Genomic DNA, 23,473 nt, shown 5'->3' with positions numbered 1-23,473 from the left:
TTGGATGGGTGGGTGAGGATCTGGCAGTCACTGGATTCTTTTACACATTTAAATTAAGCTATTTATGCTCTACCAATTACTGAAGGTAGTTGTGAGTTCCCTATAATGTGAAGAATCTTAATTTACACTTTACCATCTGTCTGTGTCTTGGGTTTTAATAGATTTTGCCTCATAGTATCCTCTTGAAAGTGAAATCTTCCTTTGGAAAGTCATTTTTTTAATTCAGTTTTATTGTCAAGGTGATGTACAGAGGGGTTACAATTACATACATAAGATAGTGAGTACATTTCTTGTTGAACATTGTTACCCCCTGCCTCTTTTTTCTCCTACTTTCCTTCCCCTCCCAATGCCTCCCCCCAGATTATAAAGTTCATTTCCAAAATATTGTCTTGTGAGTATCACTGTTGCATTGGTTCACTCTTTGTCCTTTGTCTCACCATTTTGTTGTTCTCCTTCCCTTACTAAAATCAAATAAAATGACAACAAAGGATAAACCATAGGGGAAAAAAAAGAAAAAGATGAAAGAAGAAATATCTCACATACACACTAAAAACAACAACAACAAAGAAAAACCTCTTGTTTCCATATCTTGGAGTTCATTTAGCATCACTTACATAGTCATATATAGACAGAGACAGCTATTGAGCTATTGTGATCCTCTTCTAGGACTATCCTAGTCATCTGCTTTTGTAAATCTACCCAACTGCACTAGTTGGTCTCTAAATTAGACCACATGTCTTACTACATTTCAAGAGGGAAGTAATAATTATTTTTAAGTGCAGCTTGTTTTTCTTTATTTTCATAGCGTAAAGCTTTGAATAAATATTAATCCGTTGACCTTGTGACAAAAATATTTTGGCCACAATGCATCTTGACAATTTTGTAAAATTGTGAGTTAAGTCACATGGTTACATAATAACCTGAGAATTTGTTTACTATCAACATCAGCCTTGGTTTGTCTCCTCAGGCACAGGTGGCTCATGCCTGTAATCCTAACTACTCAGGAGGTTGAGATCTGAGGATCACAGTTCAAAGCCAGCCCGGGCAGGAAAGTCTGTGAAACTCTTATCTTCAATAAACCAATAGAAAACCAGAAGTGGTGCTGTGGCTCAAGTGGTAGAGCACTAGCTTTGAGCTAAAGAGCTGAGGGACAGCGCCCAGGCCCAGAGTTCAAGCCCCAGGACTGACAAAAGCAAGCAAACAAACAAACAAAAACACCCAAAAAGTCAAACTGAAAAGTTCATGATCTTTTGTGTCAAGGTGAAATGTTGATAACATGAAATATATCATGCCAGATAATATTAAATATACATATATAATTATGTTTTAATAAATAGCTATGAGGTAGCCTCTCCTTTTTCAAAATATTCATGTTGTCTGGCACAAAGGTTGCATGAAGGGAGAGGTTTGTTCCTGGAGGAAATGTCCAGCAGAGCTGTGGCTTCTGAGAAATAGTCTAGGATCAGTCTTTCTCACCCTTTTTCTATTCATCTAAACTTCACACAGAGGCGCCCACCACCCTAAAAAGAAACAGAACAAAATATTCACCTCAATTAAAAGTCTGTGCTTCCCACTGTGAAAACCCCCAGAGAACCTCTTCTCACTTCTGAAGTTCTTCACAAGCTGTAAAGTCATCCTTTCCAAGGTACATGAGCCCCACACGATCACATGTTCAAACTACAGCAACACTTGTAAAGTCTCAAAGATGGAGAGGAGGAAAAGTGACATTGGAATATAAGTGTTGTATTTTGTACTGAAAGTAAAGGTCTAGACGTCAGAGCACCTGTGCTCAAGTATCTCTTCATTTACCATTCACTCGTTGTGTGTCTTTGGCCATGGTACTTACCTTCTGCTGTGAAAATGAGGAAATTGAACCGTAAACTTACAGAAGCTGCAAGAGTCTATGAAGGATTACATGAGAAATCTGTGTCAATATTTGTCACAGTGAATGTGGCATAAAAGTCATTCTTATTATAATTATGGTTAAATATGACATATTACATGGATAAAAACTTGTGAGTGGAGTTGAAGGCTAGACTTCTCTAATAGATTTTGGCACTAAAATATACTTGACCTTTTTTCAAAAATAATAATTGATTTTTACTTAAAATGCTTCTTTACACTGTGGCTTTTAAAAGTAAAACACTATTTCTATCTATTGAAGGCAAGACAGAAGTGTTCTGATTACTTCAGTTCATCTACTCTAATTATTCAACATTCCATTGAGATTTTAGAATATAAGCATTTAGAAAAATAGTTCCTCAGTACCAAATACATGTTATTGTAATAAAAACTCCTAAGGCAGGCTTATCCAGAAATAAATCATTCAGCTTTGTTAGGAAAAATGGGGAGTCCTAAAACCCTCATATTTTCATCTGAGTACACTGGCTTCTATTCGGGTGAAGAGCTAAGGTGACATCCTGTCTCTAAAGCTTTTTTTTGAGGGGGGTGTCCATGCTGGGGCTTGAACTCAGGGTCTGGTGCTGTCCCTGAGCTTTTTTTCTCTAGTGCCCACTTGAGCCATAGTTCCACTTTGGGCTTTTTTTTTTGTAGTTAGTTGGAGATAAAATCTCATGTGCTATCTTGACCTGGCTGGCAGTGAACCACCATCCTCAAAATCAGCCTTCTGAGTAGCTAGGATTACAGGCATGAGCACCAATGCTTGCCTAAAAGGCTTTGCATTTGGTTTTGTTTTTTGTTTGTTTGTTTGTTTGTTTTGCTGATCTTCAGATATTCTATTCTTTGTGGTTTTTTGTTTGCTTAACAAATAGCAAAACTTATACTCTTCATCTATGCATAACTTTCTGAATCATCTTAATGAACATGGAAAAGCTTTCACAGATATCAGTAAAATGACACAATTGCAAAATATATTAGAACTATATTAGAACTGTGCTATCAGTTGCCCAGTGATACAATTGAAGATAGAGTATTCTGTGTTTTTTAGAACATTCTCTTAAAAAGCATTCTTTACCTCATACTTGTAAACCAGTGTATATACTACAGCTTCAGATATCTTATTGTTATTCTAGACAAAAAAAAAATAGCAGGATCTAGCTTTTCTCCTACTGAAAGAAAAACAAAATAGATTTAAGAAACAAGGCTTGCTCCAGGAGATTTTCATTTGTATTTTGTTAGCCAGAGCAGGATCCTTTCCCCACCCCTCAACCAACCACTGGGCAAGGGAAATATGCCTCAAATAATCAGTGGGCAGTGTCTGCCACACCTTTCCTTGACAATGAAAACTTCAAGGTCTGTTCACCAGCACAGGTTTGCACAAGATCTCACCTTTAGCTGAAGACAAAAAAAAAAAAAAAAGATTATCTGAATACCCTCTCTGATTCCGATAGCTTCAACCAGACCAAATTATACCCAATCATTTAATCAATCAATTACTCACTGAAATCCGTTCTACATCTATGTGAAAATCAATCTGAGTTACGTTGGAGGGATAATCAGAAAGGCACAGTTTCTTCATAAATAAAACACCACACCAGATGCCTGGAAAACAGTCTTTTTCAAAAAGATGTTTTCAATTTTCCCGATCTTTAGAGAACTTGATATAGATATCTGTCAGAACACTTCTTAGAGCATATTGTTTTTCCTCCCTGCAGCTACTGTATATTCCGCTGTCTGCTATTTTAATGGCAACAATCACAAGTTATATGCTCTTTTTAGCTGTAACAAAATCATGCTGAATAGGCCAGCTGAGAGCTATTTTACAAGAAAATTTAGCGGTGGCTTTGTGGTAATGGATATTGGTATGTGGCACATCCGTTCCAGTTTTCTGCCTTATTAAACACTTTAAAAGCAACTCTAGTTTGCTTATCTTCTCTTTTGGACCCTCTGGAAATCACAGGCTTACACATCTTCACAATTTGAAATGAACAAGGCCAAACCCATCAGAATGGTGCATTGGCATTATGTGGGAAAGGCTATCTGAACATTTTGTAATAACAACTTTTGGCTTTATGCTTCTTTAAAAGATGGAATAATTACCGATTCATTATAATACAAAGAGTCAATATAGCCTATTTGTAGATTTATCTAAGAAAATTTAAAAGGCATATTTAGTAGTCTAGAGGTAGGAAGCAAACATCTATTAATCCCATTATTGATGAGTCCGGTGGATTTATATTAGAGACATTTATAATGTGATTGCTGTTATAATAAGATACTTAATAAAAAACCACATTCAGGGGCTGGGAAGGTGGCTCAGTGGTAGAGTGCTTGCCTTGCATGCCTGAGGCCCTGGGTTTGATTCCCCAGCACCACATAAGCAAAAAGAAAAAAAGCCGGAAGTGGCGCTGTGGCTCAAGTGTTAGAGTGCTAGCCTTGAGCTGAAGAGCTGAGGGACAGCGTCCAGGCCCAGAGTTCAGGCCCCATGACTGGACCCAAATAAATAAATAAATAAATAAATAAATAAATAAATAAATAAATAAATAAAAAACCACATTCAAAAACAACTTCTCGATTTCTTCTCTGAGACTATCCAACCATATTCAAATATTGAATCTATTCAAAATATATATCTTAAGGGAAAATGAATGTGCTAAGATTCCATATGTTTATGATTAAAAAAATAAAGTATATGTAGCTTTACAAGATAATTTTTACTGTGAACTTTGTTGTACATGATCATGAGTACTGTGTTAGAAATGTACTATTAGGTCTACTTAAAGCTATTAAAAAGCCTTGAAGAAATAAAAAAAAATCATTGCATATTCTTTCACAAAAATATTTGACTTACCTAATTCCTACATTTGGTATTTTCTCTGAGCCTAAAACAGCGCTTCGGAATTGACATGAAACATCCTCCTAGATAGTGTTTCTTAATTTTGAATCCAGAACCATCCAGATATAGTTGGATCTTCAGGAAATGCTGCAAAGGTCTTGTTTTTTAGATGACTAATAAATGATCAGGATTAGCTGCTGCCGTTAACTAAAAGCTGTAACAGTTGCAATATTTGAAAAACCCAAGAATAGAACTAGTTTTGTCATGGATTAAATATTTCTGGAAACACTTCCTACTTGTCACAGTTTTCATAATGTACTTTGCTTGATCCAATATAATTAAGTAATTAAAACTTCTAAAAGTTTAGCTAGATCTTACTTCTTCCAAGATGATACTAAATAGTATGTTCTCCTCCCATTAAGGAGGTATATGTGGGTAGGTTTTTCGGGTCATATTGTGGTCACTACCTTGATCCCTTCTCATCTTCTTTCTCTCATCATACTCACTTAAATATTCTTTCTTGTTATTTTTTATTTTCATTATAACTGTAATAACAGCATAAATGTCTTTTAAGATACCATGTGATATTTTGATATACAAATACTGTGTGACATTTTAATACACAAATATTTTAGTAGATCTTTTGATCTACTGAAGAAAGATAATTTGAATAATGTTCAAACAAAACCCAATCAGAGAAAGATAGATTCCATGCTACTGTGCTGTTAACTCCTTCTTAGCATAGGGAGAACAGATTTGGGGTATGAAGTTACAGGGCTAGGTAGAAACAAGTTCAGTCCATATTTTGACATTTGCAGAATATTGAAACCTACGAAAGTGAGAGACTTGCCTGTTGCTAGTTAAAGATGAACTGCTATGGTTATCTGTTTCACAATGCTACCCTAGTGAGAAACAGGGTTGTCTTGGTGTACTTTTTTCTCTATTTTCATGAACTACTTTAATACATGTCATGTAACAATTTCTATTTCTTGTCCTTTAAAGGAAGCACAGAAAACAGTACCTCCTCAGGACATTCTTTTATTTTTTTTATTTACCTTAGAGAGCTTATTTCATTTATATGATGAGCTGTTTCATTAAGTCTCCAAAAGTGATTTTGTTTTGAACAAATTTTGTATATCCTTGTATAAAACCCAATGAGGCCTCCAGTACCTATTCTGTTTTAGAAAAAATGTTGGTAATTCTATTACAAGTAGAGTTAAAATACACAATGCTATTTAGCCCTAAGTTTGTGCTTTTGATTTAAATAGATAGCTGCATTTTAAAGAGTAGCAATCCACTAAAGAAAGCATCTATGTTTGGAACAAGTTTACATGCCCCAAAGAGCTCTTTGGAAATCATACATGATTTTCTTTAAGGGAAAGCAGATGTGGTGTGGCCAATTAAGAACAAAGAGGATGAACTATTGGGAGTGGACGTGCTGTGCTGTTACTTGTACATATCAAGTTACTTATTCCTTGCAATGATCTTGTAAAGCAAAGATTTGTTAAATTGAGGCTGCTAACTTCTATAAAGCTTTATAATGACAGAATTCTGTTTTAAATTTAAGACTCATCCCAAAGGCAAGGATCACTCAGTATACCTGTAAAATTACATGGTTCACTTCTTGATATAATGAGTTATTTTTGTTATGGAATCTTATGGCATGATGCTTCTGTCAAAGCAAGAAAGTTTGTGCACGTGTTTATGGAGAGCAAATATTCTACTATTCCACAACCGCCCTTCTGTGATTGTGGATATGAACATTTATAAACAAAAATATCTATAAAATAATACTTTATTGTGAAAAGACTTAGCCAATTTTACTTTGCTTTGTAAGTCCCAGTTGTTGTTGTTGTTATTGTTCTCTGTGTGTGTTTTAATGAGTGAAACTGTCCTTGGCTTTTCCGGAACTTTTGCTGAGAATGTCTTCCAGCATTCATTCTGTTAGCTTCAATTTTTAAACACTAAGGTTTGGGGACAGACTTAGCCAAGAAGATTTAAATGAGTTTATGCTTTAATAATATCAAGGTTTGTGTCAAAAAGACAGCCAGTTCTGTAGCTGTTTTGCAGTGTGGGTCACTGCCATCATTTCCTATATATCCCTTCTTTTTAAAGTTCTGTTGTGTGTGTAACTAAGATTTGGTCTCAAATGGCTTATTTTTAAACCTAATTAAAATTAATTTTAGCTTGGAGAACTTTAAAAAATCTAGGAAACCCTACTTCAGGGAACCTACTGTTTGGGTTGGCACAGTATGAGTTAAAACTTTCATTGTAAAGTGGCGAGAATTATAGCTTAGATCTCTTGCCTAGCATTGCAAATGAAGGAAGAGGAGGGGACAGGAGGAAAAGAAAAAGAAGGAGGGAAAAGAGGAGGAAGAAAACTATAATGAGGAAGAGACAGAAAGAGAAGGAATTATAAAGAAAATGTGGCAAATTATATAATGGAATACAATTCATCCATAAAAATGAAGAAAACTCTCATTTGAGACAACTTGCAGGAACATGAAAAAATATTATTTAGGTAAAATTAAATATATATACATACATATTTGTGTATATATGGATGTATATACATATATGACACTGTTATAGGGACTTCGTAGTGGAATTGATGAAACATGTTTCCTGTGTTATCTCAACCATAAACCAAATGTTTGAGCTGATTATTGTATACATGAAAATAAAAAATTCCAACACTTTATTCTAAATACATGTACATGCATACATATATACATTCACACATACATTCTGGGTATGATCTTTTCAAGGTCATAGGGTCATAATTTTAATTGTGGCCAAGAGCCTGGAAACTTTGTATTCTGGAAAATTCCGTGAGGATGGAAAGTCCTAAGTGAGGTCTTGACAGGGTTTGTGATCGCAAATTAGCACTGAGGGCATGCAGACCTATAAGGATAGTTTTGGTCTACCAGGAATGTTGATTATCTATAATTTTTCAATAAAAAAGAACCACAATAAAAGTTCTAATTTGTTAATTTTACATTCTCAATCGAGTTTCAGACTTTTTTCCTTCACTCAGCATTTGTCAGAATAGTTCAAACAGCGCTAACAGAAAGCACTCTCACTTCAGATCTGTGCTATAATTCAAACTCATTATGCATTAAGTAGATTTTTGTGGCCTAACAAGAATTTAATATTCTTCTTCATGATCTAGGGATACCAGCATCTCATTTCCACACTTCTCTTGATAATTAATTCCAAAATCTAGTCATATTCTAAAGTTGTGGCTTACAACTGCCGTCCTCAGAGCTCAGCCTTTTGAGTAGCTCAGATTACTGGTGTGCACCATAGCACCCAGCTAATATTTATAGATTCTTTTTAAAGGATGTGTCACAAAATTTAAGAATCCTTTGTATGTTAATCAGTCTCAATATTCAATGTAAAGTGAAGGTCAAGTAATCTACAATGTCCTTGATTAGAATTAATTTTCCCATGTATTTTATCCATTGTTAATGATTGTGGCAAATAACAAAGAGATAATTAAAAGGGAAAAAGAAATGGAGGAAGTAAAATGTCATATCCTTTAAGATGAATTTCTAATTTTAATATAATCTTAAAGTATATAAGACGTTGATGTCTCTGATGTTTGATTCCTTGTACAAGTTTATGTTCACACTCACTCAGAACTGAACCATTTTGGAGCCTCTTGATGGTTTCATTGGCTTGAGAGAAAAGTGCTTCTTTATCTCAGTTAGTTTAGTCTTGAAACTGTTTTCTATGACCAGGGGTTCTAGAATCATCTGGGCTGCTAGAAAACAATAATGCACCTGACGAAGGGTTGGACCATCTCTAGATTCTTGGATTAAACCATCTGGAGGGGACGGGCCCATTGTCTGCATTGTAGCCCAGCTCTGAAGAGTCAAGGAAAAAAGATGTGACCCACAGCCATGCTCTCCAATTTCCCATTCATTGCTCTGAAGTAATGGTAACGTCTCATCAAATATCAGATTGCTGTCCTTGTTTTGAAGGACATATGCAAAAGAGCTGCACATAACCCACATCTTCCTTCGCATATGCTTGTTTGACCACAGCAGCCTCTCTCTCTCTCTCTCTCTCTCTCTCTCTCTCTCTCTCTCTCTCTCTCTCTCTCTCTCTCTCTCTCTCTCTCTCTCTCCCCCGTCTCTCCCTCTTGCTCCCTCTCGCTCTCTCGCTCTCTCTCGCTCTCTCGCTCTCTCTCGCTCTCTCGCTCTCTCGCTCATTATTATACTGATGTATTTATTTTGTGCCAGTACTGGGGATTGAACTCAGAGCCTTAAGAACTGACTTGGCTTTTTCACTCAAGGCTGCCACTCTACCACTGGAGACACACCGCCACTTGGGACTTTTTGCTGGTTAACTGGAGATAAGAGTCTCATGGACTTTTCAGCTCAGGCTGGATTTGAACTGTGATTCTCAGATCTCAGCCACCTGAGTTGTTAGGATTTACAGGCATGAGCCACCAGGGTCCAGGTCAACAGCCTCTTTTTTTTTGCCTCATGTTATTTTAATGTTTTTATGTTATCTCTGTGAGCCACTTCATTTTCCACCGCTGCCTGCCCTCATTGCAGCTTGCTGGATGTATGGCCGTGATGGACAAGCCTTTCTATGGATGCCTGTTTTGCCCAGTATGGTTCCATGATCCACTGGTTCAAAGCTTCTCATAGCTGCACTGAACTCCTGACTTCTTCCTGCCCCACTTGACTTCTCCCATGCCCTTTGCTGTGGGATCCTCAGTTGTCTTCCTTCCCCATAGTGATTAACACAAAGTTCAGTCACTGAAAACAGGTTCCCCACTTGGCTGGTTCACCTGGGATCAAGTCCCATGAATAAGCTCACCATTTGATCTCTTTTAAAAACTTTCAGTGATGGTATTCTAAGCTGGCTGGCTGATGTGTATTGGATGAAATTGCAAACTCAATGGAAAATGTCTTTAAATCACATTATGGAATGAATTGTATCTGGTTTTTCTTTAGTCAGCTCTTCCCAGTAAGGATTTATGAGTTCTTAAAAATATCTGTCATACGTATATTCTAACCTAAAGTTGTTTTTCATTTTTTTCTTGTTGTTTGAATTATTGAGGTTTGAATTCAGGATCTTGTGCTTGCTAAGCAAGTTCTCTACTACTTGAGTTATGCCTGTAGCTCTTTTTTATGTGTGCTTTATTTTTATATGGGGTGTTGCAATTTTTGCCCTGGCTGGTCTTGAACCAAGAACCTTCTTATCACACTTCCCAAATAGCAGAGATTACATCTGTCTACCACATATCCTTCTTATTCTTTGTGTTAGAGTGTCTTTAATTTTTTTTTTCCCCAGGCTGGTTTTAACTATTCTCCTGACTCTGCCTCCCAAGTAGGATTTACAGACATGATTCACTGTGCCAGTTCCAAAGTCCTTTTGCTTTTCCTCACATTTGACAACAATTGTGTGGCCTTGCTCTCTAGGGCCTTTAGTTTTCTGTTAACTACCCTATGTTCCTGAGAAAAATGTGACAGATTTTGGTAGTACAAAATGTGTCTCATGCTAGATGGTGCCATTTCTTAGTGAACTATGCTCTCAGTTTATAGATCACAATTACGACTTCTTTTCCCTGTTATATTCCTTTGTGTAATGTCAGGACCAAAGTACTTAGTACCAAAGTGCGCCCTCGAAGTATCTTAGAATCTCTTGACTGACACACAGACCTCTAAAAAGAAAATGATTCTAAGTGAATGTTCTTGTATTAGCAATCAAGTATTTAAACTAAGGATGGTGCAGCCAACCATTCAATGGTGGTGAAATACTTTTTGCATCTCCAGGCCTTAGACGTATTCATGGTGACATTCTGTCTTTCTAATATAATCCTTGAGATAAGATGCACTTAATTTATGCTGTTGATGCAACTGGAGTGAGCTCATTTGCATGTCATCAATACATATCAGTCCTGTTAGAGGGCCAGCAGTCCACATTAAAATTCTTCCTGTCAGGAACTTGATGTGTCTAGCAAATTCTGGAATAATGCTGGTTGCAGGTGGTTGGTGAAGATAGATCCTCTGTGAGGTTTATAAGGGAGGGCAATTGAAACTCAAGATTTCTTTGGAACAATGTTCCTGTTTAAAACTACTTTCATTCAGACCCAGCTGAGCATTCAGCAATGCCAGCCCCTGAAAAAGAACTTTCAAGTGGCTGCTTCACCTGTCAGACTGGTTTGCTGTCTTGTAAATGAAACTTCATGCTAGTGGTCTTCTAGTTCCTTTCTAGCGATCTCTTTTATTCTTGCTTTTCCTTTTGAATGTAGAATCTGCTAACATGTTCCATCAATTTTCATTGACTTTCTTTTTTTCCAGGTGATACCCAGATAATGCACTTGCAATATCTGGGCTTATATTTTTTCTTTTAAATCATCTTCACACTCACCTTTTTTAAAATTTCTTGTTTGTTCCACTTGCTTTTGAACTGAACATCATAGGTTCCAATTTCTTTGTGCATTTCTTAATAATGGATTCACATCCCCTTCTCCTGGGCCAATTAGTCCATTATACACTTGATTGATGAGCCTTAAGCTAAAATAAGCAATAGTAAGAAGATCATAGCAGCTTTTACTCTCTAAAAACCATGTCATACTATTGTCTCCAGTTTATTTCGAATGTGTATTCTACAAACTGACAGGTGTTTCAGAAGAAAGTATTAAGCTGAATATTTGATCATTTAATTTATTTATTTTAGTTCTACTAGGTTAAATAAAATAATTACAGGACTAAAGTCCTTTGTACAATGACCACATATATAAATACTATGTATTTTTTCTTCTTGACTTTCATTCCATATTTACTGTAGGTCAGTATTCACAAAGCAAATTAACATGTATTGTATACCAGTGAAAGAAAAAATTCTCAGATATTATGGAAAGATGAAAATGATTGAAAATGCATGAAGTTTACTCCCACCTAACATGACACTAGAGATCTACATATGTGAAAGATATTCTAAGTGATCCCTTAAACATTTTTTTTTTGGCCCATGTTTCTTCTGCCTTTGAGGTAAAAAGGATGAGTTGGAAAAGGGTAGGTTATACAAAAAGAATGGAAGCATGCAGAGAAAGCAAACAACACCCAAGAATATAACGATTTAAGGAAAATGTTAGTGGTCTAGTAAAGGTAGAAATTTTTGTCTTAAAGAGATCCATTACCCCAGATTCTTAGAATGACTTATTTTTGCAGTCTGTGAAATATAAGTCAAAATGACATAGAAATTTAGTTCTCTAAAATGTTAAATTATAAAACTTTATTTCTCCAGTAATATGTTTGTTTTTCAAAGTAGAAATGAAAATGTCACAAAACTAGGGGAAATGGTAGTGTAAATAGAGCATGAATTCAAACAGTAACTTTCTAGATAACAATAGTATTGTTGAAGAATATTAGTATATGAATATTATTCCTGTATATTTCCTGTTAAAGACAATGCTAGTGTGCCTTTTAAATTTTTCATTAGCATATGTTAGCTGTACAGAAGTATTTCATTGTGATATTTGCATACATGTGTATATATGTGACTATAAAATCAAATGATAGGATAAAACATGAAATTTTAATAAAAATAGGAAGAATATCTCTAAGTGCCTCTTCTAATACAAAGGATTTGAAATCTATCATCTACCACAATAAATATGAGAATTGATAAATATGAGAATTTGTGATGTTAGTGAAGGTTTAGGTGTACTATTGAATGAATTCAACGTGTGACATAGTTCTGTTTATGATCACCCAAGGAGCCCTTAATAACAGAGGTTTAATACCTCCTTTATTTCTAATGGAACTTCGAGCACAAGAAATGGAGGAAGAGGGGAGATAGGACTAAGAAATGACATCTGTAAATTTTTTTTAGCAGTTGTGGGGCTTGAGCTTAGAGCTCAAAAACTGTCCCTGAGCTCTTTTGCTGAAGAATGGTATTTACCACTTTGAGCCACAGCTTCACTGCTAAGAGTCTCGCAACTTTCCTGCCTGGCCTGGCCTTGAACCACAATCCTTGGCCTCCTGAGTAGCTAGGATTATAGGCATGAGCCACCAGCTCCTGGCACTGTCTACTTTTTAATGGCTATCATCCTAGTATCTGCCCCTAGACAGCATAACATTCATAAATGTTTACAATACTGATGTTAACTATTCATCAAATAAATTAATACATATTTTCAGAAATCATGTGCATATGATGTGGTACTTATTAAAAGTTCACAACAAATGTGTTATGATTTGTTTAGATGTTCTATTTGGGGTAGAGGATTGAACACAGTACCTCACTTATATTAGGTCAGTGCACTACAATGGAGCTAACCCCATAGCCTAGAAGTTTTAGAATTTGAAACAAGACACTGTGAGATTATTCCGAAGTGAAACCTTTTGGAATAGTTTGGAGGCTAAAGATGGCATCGTTTCGATGGAATGGCTTTAGTGGTCTCACTTCTATACCTCTGAGGATTGAAGGAATGACAAGAGTTTAAAATATTGAGTTAAATCAACTTCAAAGCTAGGGAAGCAGCAAACAGAACCTCTAATGGCTTTCAAAAAAGAATCAGGAATTTAAGTCTGATGTCATGCAGAAAGTCATTTTGTAGCATTTCTGTTTGTATCATCAGCCAGGCTTCCATTAAATAATAAGGTCCTTACTTGTGGAGACATTGATAAAAAAAAATGTTCATTTCCTGAATTCAGGAAGATTGGCCAAGAAACTCATGACTCATGGGGATGATTGTGATTGTCTGACTACTAAATGAGACTTTTATTTAGTTTTAAAAAATCCATATTAATCTCTTTAATTGTCCTTTTGTGGCTTGGCCATTTATATTGCAAATATGACTTGCCTAGATACTGACTGTATCTCTAGCAGAAAAATACACTAGTTGATAGACACTTTTAGGTTCTTGAAAAGATGGAGATCAATTTGCAAGTTATAACTAAAGATTCACAGGCAGATAAAATAAATAAATACATAAAGTTTCAGGGATGTTGTAGTTTGAGCTTCACAGGACCCTCCCCTGTAGCTTGCTTGTTAGGTGCTCTACTGAGCCACACATGTCGCCCTTTATTCTGCTGGTTATTTTTTAGATAGGGTCGTGTTTCCCACCCTTGATCCACCTATTTTTTTTTTTGCTTCCCACTGTAGCTTGGATGAGAAGTGCTGATTAACATATTCTTCCACTGAGATGAATCTTTTTCCATTGAAATGAAGTCCCATTAACTTTTTTTGCCTGGACTGGTCTAGAACCACTATCCTCCCCACCTTCCCTTACACTATAGCTAAGATAACAAAAGTGGTTAGACAAGCCCCATTAAAGAGATAATATCTGAGGAAAGACTTGATGGAGGGAGTAGGTATATTTGAATAAAACTGTCCACACTCAAAAGTTAAGTACAAAATACTTTAACTTGTACAAGATATGTATTACATAATGTGATGTTGATATAATCTTTTGGATACACTAAGATTCACTGTGGTTTTTCATCATTTCTAAGCTGATACAAGAATAATAGTGATATATGGGTTAATTTCAACAGTGTACTTAAAACACATGTAAAAAGTCCATATTTGAAACAAGGAACTCCATTAAAAGCAAATAAATACTGGATCCTAGTGGCTCACACCTATTATCCTCACTACTGAGGAACCTGTGATACAAGGATCATAGTTTTGAAGCCAGACCAGACAGGAAAGATGATGAGATTCCTATATCTAATTAAGAAGTAAAAAACTGAACTGGGCACCAGTGGCTCATGCCTGTAATCCTAGCTACTCAGGAGGCTGATGAGATCTGAGGATCACAGTTCAAAGCCAGCCCAGACAGGAAAGTCCATAATACTCTTATCTCCAATAAACCACCAGAAAACTGGAAATGGCACTGTGGCTCAAGTGGTAGAGCACTAGCCTTGAGCTGAAGAGCTCAGGAACAGCACCTAGGCCCAGAGTTCAAGCCCCACAACTGACAAAAAAAAAAGAAGCAAATATCCAGAAGTGGAACTGAGGTTCAAGTGATAGAGTGCCAACCTTGAGTGTTTAAGCTAAGGCTCAGCTCACAGACCCCAAGTTCAAACCCTAGTTCAGGCACAAACCAACAAAGCAACAGCTGTACGTGTATTTCACTCAAATGACTCTATATTATTTGTGAAGAATAGAGTATAAAGCCATATGTAGTAGCATACTTCCGTAATCTTAGTATCTAGAAGGCTCTAGGAAGAAAGAATGGGTGTTTAAGGCCAGCCTATGTTAGGTATTGAGACTCTCCTGCAATAAAAAATAAAAATACAGGGCTGGGAAGGTGGCTCAGTGGTAGAGTGCTTGCCTTGCATGCATGAGGCCCTGGGTTCGATTCCCCAGAACCACATAAGCAAAAAGAAAAAAAGCCAGAAGTGACGCTGTGGCTCAAGTGGTAGAGTGCTAGCCTTGAGTTGAAGAGCTAAGGGACAACGCCCAGGTCCAGAGTTCAGGCCCCACGACCAGACCCCCCCAAAAAAAATAAATAAATAATAAAAATACACCAGAAAGATTGAAAATTAATTGTGATGTCTTTTTTTCAGCTGTAGAAATGCTTATGCTCAGATATATACAATTACTTAAATATGAACTGAAGGAATCTGAAATTATTGGGAAAGTAAAACCTATATTTCTAGTCTTATCTTTTATTCACAGCCTACTTATATAATATGTAGTCTGCCTTAAAATGGAAAGTTTTTCATTCTATGTTTAATTTCTCTCTTCCTCCTCCAATGCCTTATAAGTGTAAATGGAAAATTCTTAGTTTTCTGATTACTTTATCTCTTCTTCTTCTGATACTTTCTAAGTGTTAGACTGAATAACCAATTAGAGGTCCAGGGGTTGAATTTCTGCTACACAAATACCAGTGATGTATCCTTGAGCATATTATTACTAAACCTAATTAAGCCATTTTCCTTGTAAAATGCATATATATATAACTCAATAAAACAATGTACATCGTAGATATTTAGTCATTTAGATTGGAAGCATATCTTATGCTTTTTTCCTTTTGAACTGGGATTTGATTTTAGATCAGGTCCTTGAACTTGCTAGGCAGGCACTCTGTCACAGAGCCACAGCTCCAGCCCTTATGCTTTTTCAATGAGTCCTTAACTGAATACCAGCCCAATTTCATAAATATGATGTTAGAGTAAAATTCTGACTTAAAATTTTTGTTCATTTATTTTTGTTTGCTGTTCTGAGAAAGGAAAGAATTCTGTGGCACTGTGTGCTATGGGGATTTTGGAAGCCATTATGAAAGAGCAGAACTTTAAAATGGATTAAAAGTCTTAGGTTACAAAGGAAAAAGACAATACCTGAAAAAAGCTATCAAGTATGGCAGCTATCATCACAAGGCAAAGATTTTCTTTCTTCCATAAAGAACTGTTAAAAGTGTCTTATTTATTCTTTTTGGGGGGTCATGATAGTGTAGTTCAGTAGGAGTTGCTGCAAGACAAATACTATCATTTACTGATATCTTCCTAAAATATACATTTGGTTTTTTTATTTGTTGTTATTTCACAGTTGCCATTTATTTATGAAAAGTCAGTGTTTCCAGGTGCCAGTGACTCACTCCTGTAATCCTAGCAACTCTAGAGGTAGATATTGGGAGGACTGTGGTTCGATGTCAGCCCAGGAGAAAGTTCATGAGGTCCCATCTCAAGAGAAAAAGATGGGTGTGGCAGCACATGTCCCAGCTGCAGCAGGAAGCATAAATAAGAAGATCCAGGGCTAGGCTGGTCCAGGCAAAAAAAAAAACAGGACGCTTACTATCTCAGAAATAGCCAGAATAAAAAGGGCTGGAGGCATATTCAAGTGGTTAAATGCTTGCCTGACAAGTGCAAAGCTTTGAGTCCAAATTCCAATGTGCGTGTGCACGCGTGCACCCCCCACAAACCCCAATGTAAAAAATGTTCCTTTATAACTCACTAACATTTATGTAAACATCGTACCACCTTCATTTATGCAGTAGTGTAGTTACATGGCTGCATAATTAACCACGGTTACATGGTCATTTTGGAAAGTACCAGAAATTGTTTGAATGATACTCACTACAGATCCTAAAACGTGTTACGAACAGTTTCCAAACCAATGACACCATTATATTTATTATTAGTTATTGGTACATCTCATAGAATAAATCCTCACAAGTCACCATTACCTCAGGCTACAAAACATTATACTTCTTCCCAGCCAGTTGCATCCCTCCTCCAGCTCCCCACAGAAGTATTACTCTAGCTTCTTAGTATAATTTTTGTCTATTCTTGGACTTCAGGTAAGTGTAATTACAAAGTACATCCTTTCTTTGGGTCTGGCTTCTTTCATTCATGATTATGACTGTGAGATTCACAGAGTTAGTCAAAATCATCTTTTCTTTTCTCCTTCTGTATTCGGTAATCTACTATGTGAATATACCATAATCCATTCTCCTGTGAATGAAGATTTGGGTAGCTTCCAGTTTTATGTTGTTATGAATAAAGCTACTAAGAACATGTTTGTAAATGTGTTTTGGTGTACCTATATACTTATTTCTGTTGAGTATCTATCTAGAAGTGAAGTTGATGAGTCCTAGGGTAAAAATACATTTAGTTTTACTGGGTAGTTTTCCAAAATACGTACTCTAATTTGCACTGTCACCAGTAACATGAGAGAGCTCCAATTGTTCTCTTACAGTTCTTTTATTTTCAACTGCTGAGGAGTGTTTGTATTTCCAGCATCTTTGTTAAAGTAAAATGAGATTATGACTTCATGAAATGAAGTAATAATTATTTTTCATTATTGCACTTTACATAGCCTTGTCTCAGAAAAGGAGTTTAAAAAGAAGAAATGAGCTGCAGTTTACTTTGCTGAAAGTATGTGAGCAAAACTTAGTTATAGCCATTTCTTCAGCTAAATGGTAATGACATAGAAAGAAATAGCTTTTCAGCAAGCTTATTCACGAATCTGCTGTCAAATGTTGTTTTTTTAATGAAAGCTAACAAGCAGAAACTATCTCCTCTGTTTCTATTATCCGATTTGCTTCACTCTGAAAATTCAACTAAATCACTGTTGAAATAAGAGCAAATTATTTTTAAAACTATATTGCCTGGTGAAATGTGACTATTTCTGAGGTTCAGAATGGTGTGTAATCCAAAGATAGTTTGAAATATGTTCCATATGTCTATTTGCATAAGAATATACTGATATTTAAAGAAAATCATCCATATTGAAATTTAAAATGAAATTGGAAAGCCAAATTCTTATTGTCATAACCAAGAAAGGTTAAAGACTGATTCACCAGCAATTGGAAGGTGAACCCTGCCAACCCTTTACTCTCTCGATTGGAATAAATTCATGCTACCCACTCCAGGCCAAGTCTACACAAAATCACAGTGGAAATTGACCATAGTGGCTCAAACTTCTAATCCTAGCCATATAAGACAGAAATTGGTAAGCCATGGTTCAAGGCTAGTGTGGACAGAGATGTTCACAAGCCTCATCCCACTGAATGTCTAGGTGCAGTCATGCACCTGTTATCCTAACTACAGAGAAAGCACAATGATTGGGTGGTAGCCTGTCATCACCAGGAAGATAGACTAGCACAAATAGGAGGACCAAGAGCCCAATCCTTTGTGGGCAGAATGTTGAATGACCCTTAACATCAATTCGGTCTTTTTGTTTTATTTTTTAATAAACACACTTTATTTCTGATTTAATATAAGTTCATTGAAGATACTGAATATTTGGGGTTAAAATAGTTTCTGCTTTATTGTGTGTACAAAAAGTGGTTAAAATAAATTCAAATTCAGGGAAATATTTATAGAATTCAGGGCCTGGACAATATCACTCCATTTTTAGACACTGATAGTCTAGCTGTGGCACAAAGCATCTAGTAAAAGTAAACAAAACATTGTCTGCACAAAAGACTAATCAGTGCACTTAATTTCCAATCATCACAAACAAATTTTGGACAGGAGGTGAGTGATTCAGGTTCCTATTTTGGAGGGAGTAATTTTATCTCTTAGCAATTTATTCATCTGTTATCTAGTGTCAAAATCCTTTATGGGACTTCTCAACATTATTTTACCTTTGATCATTGGTAATTGAGCTTTGTAGATGGTGTGAATTAATGATTTTTACAGTGTATTAAGAAAATAATGTGATCTATTTATTTATATAAATTTATCTTCTTGTGATGAGTGATTATCTTTGAACTGCTGTGTGTGGTGTGCACATGCATGTGTGTGTGTGTGTGTGTGTGTGTGTGTGTGTTCGCTATGACTTGAACTCTTTACACTCTTCACTGACATTTTCCTCTCAAGGCTGGTGCTCTATCTTTTGAGCCACAGCTCCAGCTTTTTGCTGGTTAATTGGAGAGAAGAGTTTCAAGGGCATTCCCACTAGGGCTGGCTTAAACCTCAATTCTCAGATCTCTGCTTCCTCATAGATAGGATTACAAGCATCAGCCTAGCAGTACCCAGCTGTCTTTGAAATTCTGAGAGCTATTCCTCATCACTTAATTCCATGTTTTTTATAACATGTGACTTTTACTGATGACATCACACCAACCCAGAAAAACAAAACATTTTTTTGTTGTTGAAATATAGAGACCTGGTACTAAAAGAAGGTTTTTAGTACCTTTACTGAATCTTAGAATCTACTTGCTTTAAAAGAGAAAAAAATCCAACAGCTTTTGGAGTTGTTAATTTGTAGTGATCTGGAATGTGCCACAGATTGTTAGCCCTATGGAACTAGCAGGAACAAAATAAACGTAACAATGGAAAACTCATAAGCAGTGAAAAATACTATGGAAAAAAAGGTCATAGCAAAAAGCCACTAAGGGAATCAGGGATTATAGTTCTGTTTGATCCTTAGAAACCAGCTCTGTGAGAGAGCAGCTGTCACAGAGGGGCAGAGTCAGTGTCTTATCCAAAGAAAAAAAGAGATGTGGAGGTAGGTTTCTGTTTACTTCTGTCTTCTCTCCACTGAAGTTCCTTGAGGAGGAAATGTGATATTCCCTTTCACTTTTAAAACTTCTCAGTTTCTGAAATACAGGTATTGACCAAGCAAACTCAAGAATGGCGCTAAGGCCAAAGATTAACATAGGAAGGGTAAGGAAGATGCCATTTCAGCTTATAAGCAAATATAAAAAAAATCTAAAAATCCATGGAAATCCTTTGATTATTTGTTACCTTTTGCTTTTAGAATATGACATATTTAAGGGCATATTTTACATATAGTGTTTGTTTCATTTAGACAAAATAAGACAAAAAAGAGAACATATCAACCCATATATAGAACCAAGTGTACTTAAATATTAAATAACCGAGAAAGTATTAAATGCTTTCACAAGTGATGCTGTTTTAGCTGATCATGACTACTATTTGTCCTTGATAGCATCTTGATAGAATGTGATTCATATTTAAATGAGTCTTATATACATTTATTGTGTGTTCCTAAGTTAATTGATGATAGTATATTAAAATAAAACATTCACTGTAAAAAGAAACTCACCATATTGTCTTAAATCACTGAAGAAAAATAAACATTCAGCAGAGATAATATTTAAAAGGATATTAATGGGGCTGGGAAGTTAGCTTAGTGGTAGACTGTTTGCCTTGCATGCATGAGGCCCTGGGTTTGATTCCTCAGCACCACATACGCAGAAAAAGCCAGAAGTGGCTCCGTGGCTCAAGCGGTAGAGCACTAACCTTGATCTGAAGAGCTGAGGGACAGTGCCTAGGCTCAGAGTCCAGGCCCCATTACAGACCAAAAACAAAAAAAAAGATATTAATAAAATCTCTTGTAATTGGTAGTCATATATATATATGTATATATATAGTGTAATTTATTCCTTTTATAGCTGAGGAATGGAGTTAGGAAGCTTAACCCTTCCTATAGATGAATTACCTGAAAATCAAGGAGCCATAAGAATTAAATATTGAAAGAAAAAATATTTTTGGATCGTTAGTAATGAAGATTAAATATAGGACCTTGTTCATGTTAAGAATATGGTGTACTGATAAAGACATGATATGGTGTACATGATAAAGACAATTTGTCCCATGAAGGTTAGAATGTGTGACTTTAACTAAAGTATCACTGTCTCACAATACTGTGAAATTTGTGAAATTTATGTAATCACCTAATCACAATAAAAATACTATTTAAAAAAAGAATATGGTGTACCATTTCTATCCCTGAAAGAAAACCTTTGCAAGAAAGCAAAAACAAGGTCAAAATCTTAGTCACAATTTTTACTGAGTAGTTCAATCATTTTAATAAATATTGCGCCCCCCAGTGGTTGATTTTGCTTTTTAAATTCATTTATTTTTCCTCTCCGGCTCTCCCCCACCCCTCTCCTCCTTCCCCCCACACACTTATACCTGGGTTCTCAATTTCCAGCTTTACCAGCCTTATTGTTTCAGATCATCTGAGGAAGGTTCACAACCTCTAGGTAGGAGGAGCCTGAGGAGGATAATTCAATTTGATTGTCCAGTTCCATGCTTACAGAAAGATCGATGCCAGTGATGATGGAGAACTCAGTATATGATTATTAAGATTCAAAAGGATAGGTCCATAAAAGGGCAATCAGACCGTCTTTCAACTGATTTCCACTAGAAATGAAAGAACAACTGTTGACATAATTACCCCAGATTTTTCAGACCATAAATAAAGCCTAGCACAGATATTAAGCTAGGCCATTTATCAGAATGATTGCAATTGTGTTTTTCAAAAGAAAGACTATTGCTCTAGCAAGTGAAAAGTTTACACTATCAAAGACAAAAGACGTTAGTGGAGTCAGTTTTACCTTTAAGTAGCATGAGAGAAGGGAAAGAATTTCCCTTGCTGAAAGAAGCTGAACAGTATACTGATTTTAGTGGCCAGGCTGGTATGTCTGTCTTATATCCTTAGTCAAATTCCCTGGGTTTTGTTCTTTCTCACCTATATGCTGTGATGTGTACGAGTCACCTTCATGAATTCAACCTATGGACAGAGAGAAGGAGTGGCGGGATCAATCTCATACAAAGAAACCAAAATCTGAATATTCATGAAAGCAAAAAATTAGCTAGTGATCAATGAAAATACGTGGAAGAGCAATGGCAGAACGCAGCCTCAGTGAATTAAAAATCTGCTACAAAAATGTATGGAGCCAGTTCTTTCAAGAAGGAAAAATTGAAGTATATCTTTTTGTCTCTAAATTTCCTTTACTGTAGTCTCATTCTCCTCTATCACCACGTGGTAGGTTTTTTTTTTTTTCCTTCTTTCTGTTTCTGGTAACCATGGTAATGCTTCCTCTCAGCAAGCTCCCTCTTCACAGCTGGCCCTTTTGGTACACATCGAATTTTACTCCATTCACTTGTGCAGGATGCTCACAAAGCCATAAAAATTAATTTATTAACCTTTTCTCCTTCACTTTTCTCAAGGAAATAAATGCAGGGAATTATTTACACTTAACCTCCCTACATATGGGGCATGGTAAAATAGGGATATTCAACTGTTAAATTCAGTAACTCACACGCAGAAGAGGTGGATTATGAGAGATTCAATTCTCTCTATTGATCGTGGGGTAATGCAAAATCCCAGTACTTAAGCCACCTTTTTGTTGTTGTTGTTGTTTGTTTGTTTGGACTGGGACCACAATAAACTAGATTTTTCACAGAAATCACTTATCAACCCTTGGTTTCTTAGTTTTTTTTCTCTGTTTTTTAGTTTTAGCTTTCTTCCTTGTAAGGAAAATTGTCAAGTGTGTAATTATCGTAGTTACCAAGGGATTGAATTTTCTTCAGGGAACTATGCATAAGAAAACACATATCTTTATGAACACATTTATTTGAGAATGCAAATGGGCAATGTGCAATGATTTCTAAATATTGTATTTAGATGGCAATTATAAAACATCAAAGAATCTCTGATGTCTTCTGTGCAGATAATAAAAGCAAAACCCATAAACTATCATTTAGTCATGTCCAGTTTTTATAGCTTATTTTGTAATCCTGTATGCCTGAAAACCTGTGTGTGTGTGTGTGTGTGTGTGTGTGTGTGTGTGTGTGTGTGTGTGTGTGAGTGTGTAGCATTAACACAAAGGAGACCATATGATGACATTCATAGGCTTAGAGACTCGACTCCTGGGGACACACTTGGATGGAGGCAATTAAAATGCCTGTCAGGCATTTGGTACCAGAATCCCCTGATGGCGAAGACCTAAATCGTAAGCCAGGGCGGCAGCCCATTGTCAATGAATGATGGCGGAGCGGAGTGGCTTGTCATCATTCTCGAAAATTCTGAGGCTAGTGAGCTCTCTCTCCCTCTCCCACTCGCCTTATTTTCCTTCTCGCCACTGCGGGGACTTTTTCTAATTCGCAGCTTCCCTTTTGCCAACACACAGAGACAGGAGCTGGTGGCTTGCACACTGCGTCTGCCTGGAGCTGGGAAAGGCTCCCGGAGAAGGCTCTGCAGCAATTCTTAGACTCAGGGTATTGCTGCATATGCACGGGTAATGGTTTGGGGAGGATTTTGCAGTTTTATTCTATTTGGCTTTATGTTTAATCCATTTTTCAAAGGATCTGCCTTATGTGATCATGGAGTAAAATGCTTTAAATTTCGGCATTGAACTGAAAGGTTCGTGTGCTGCAATGTGTTTTATTTCCGATCTCAAGGAATAGATTTATTTTCTGGATGTAAAGATAATTAATGGTGAGTGACATTTTTTTTTTTGATATTCAGTTAACAAATCTGTATATGTGGGCTTTTTTTTTT

At 36.2% G+C, this 23,473-nt stretch overlaps 1 protein-coding gene across 32 annotated transcripts in view; it reads left to right on the top strand.

The window, feature by feature from the left end:
• Map2 (microtubule associated protein 2) overlaps positions 1 to 23,473 on the top strand; it is a 266,088-nt gene that overhangs the window by 102,720 nt on the left and 139,895 nt on the right. For 9 of the 32 annotated variants that reach the window (XM_070018299.1, XM_070018270.1, XM_070018242.1 and 6 more), the window contains exon 1: positions 23,068 to 23,210. The exons of 3 other annotated variants lie outside the window; for them this stretch is intronic. The gene's annotated coding sequence lies outside the window, so the exon portion shown is untranslated. 20 more of the 32 variants (XM_070018227.1, XM_070018218.1, XM_070018183.1 and 17 more) reach the window with 10 other exon arrangements.

The sequence above is a fragment of the Dipodomys merriami genome, unplaced genomic scaffold (assembly GCF_024711535.1).
Source record: "Dipodomys merriami isolate MVZ:Mamm:240054 unplaced genomic scaffold, mDipMer1.0.p SCAF_1, whole genome shotgun sequence".
Classification (NCBI taxonomy): Eukaryota; Metazoa; Chordata; class Mammalia; order Rodentia; family Heteromyidae; genus Dipodomys; species Dipodomys merriami.
This window is presented reverse-complemented; position numbering and strand designations above follow the sequence as displayed.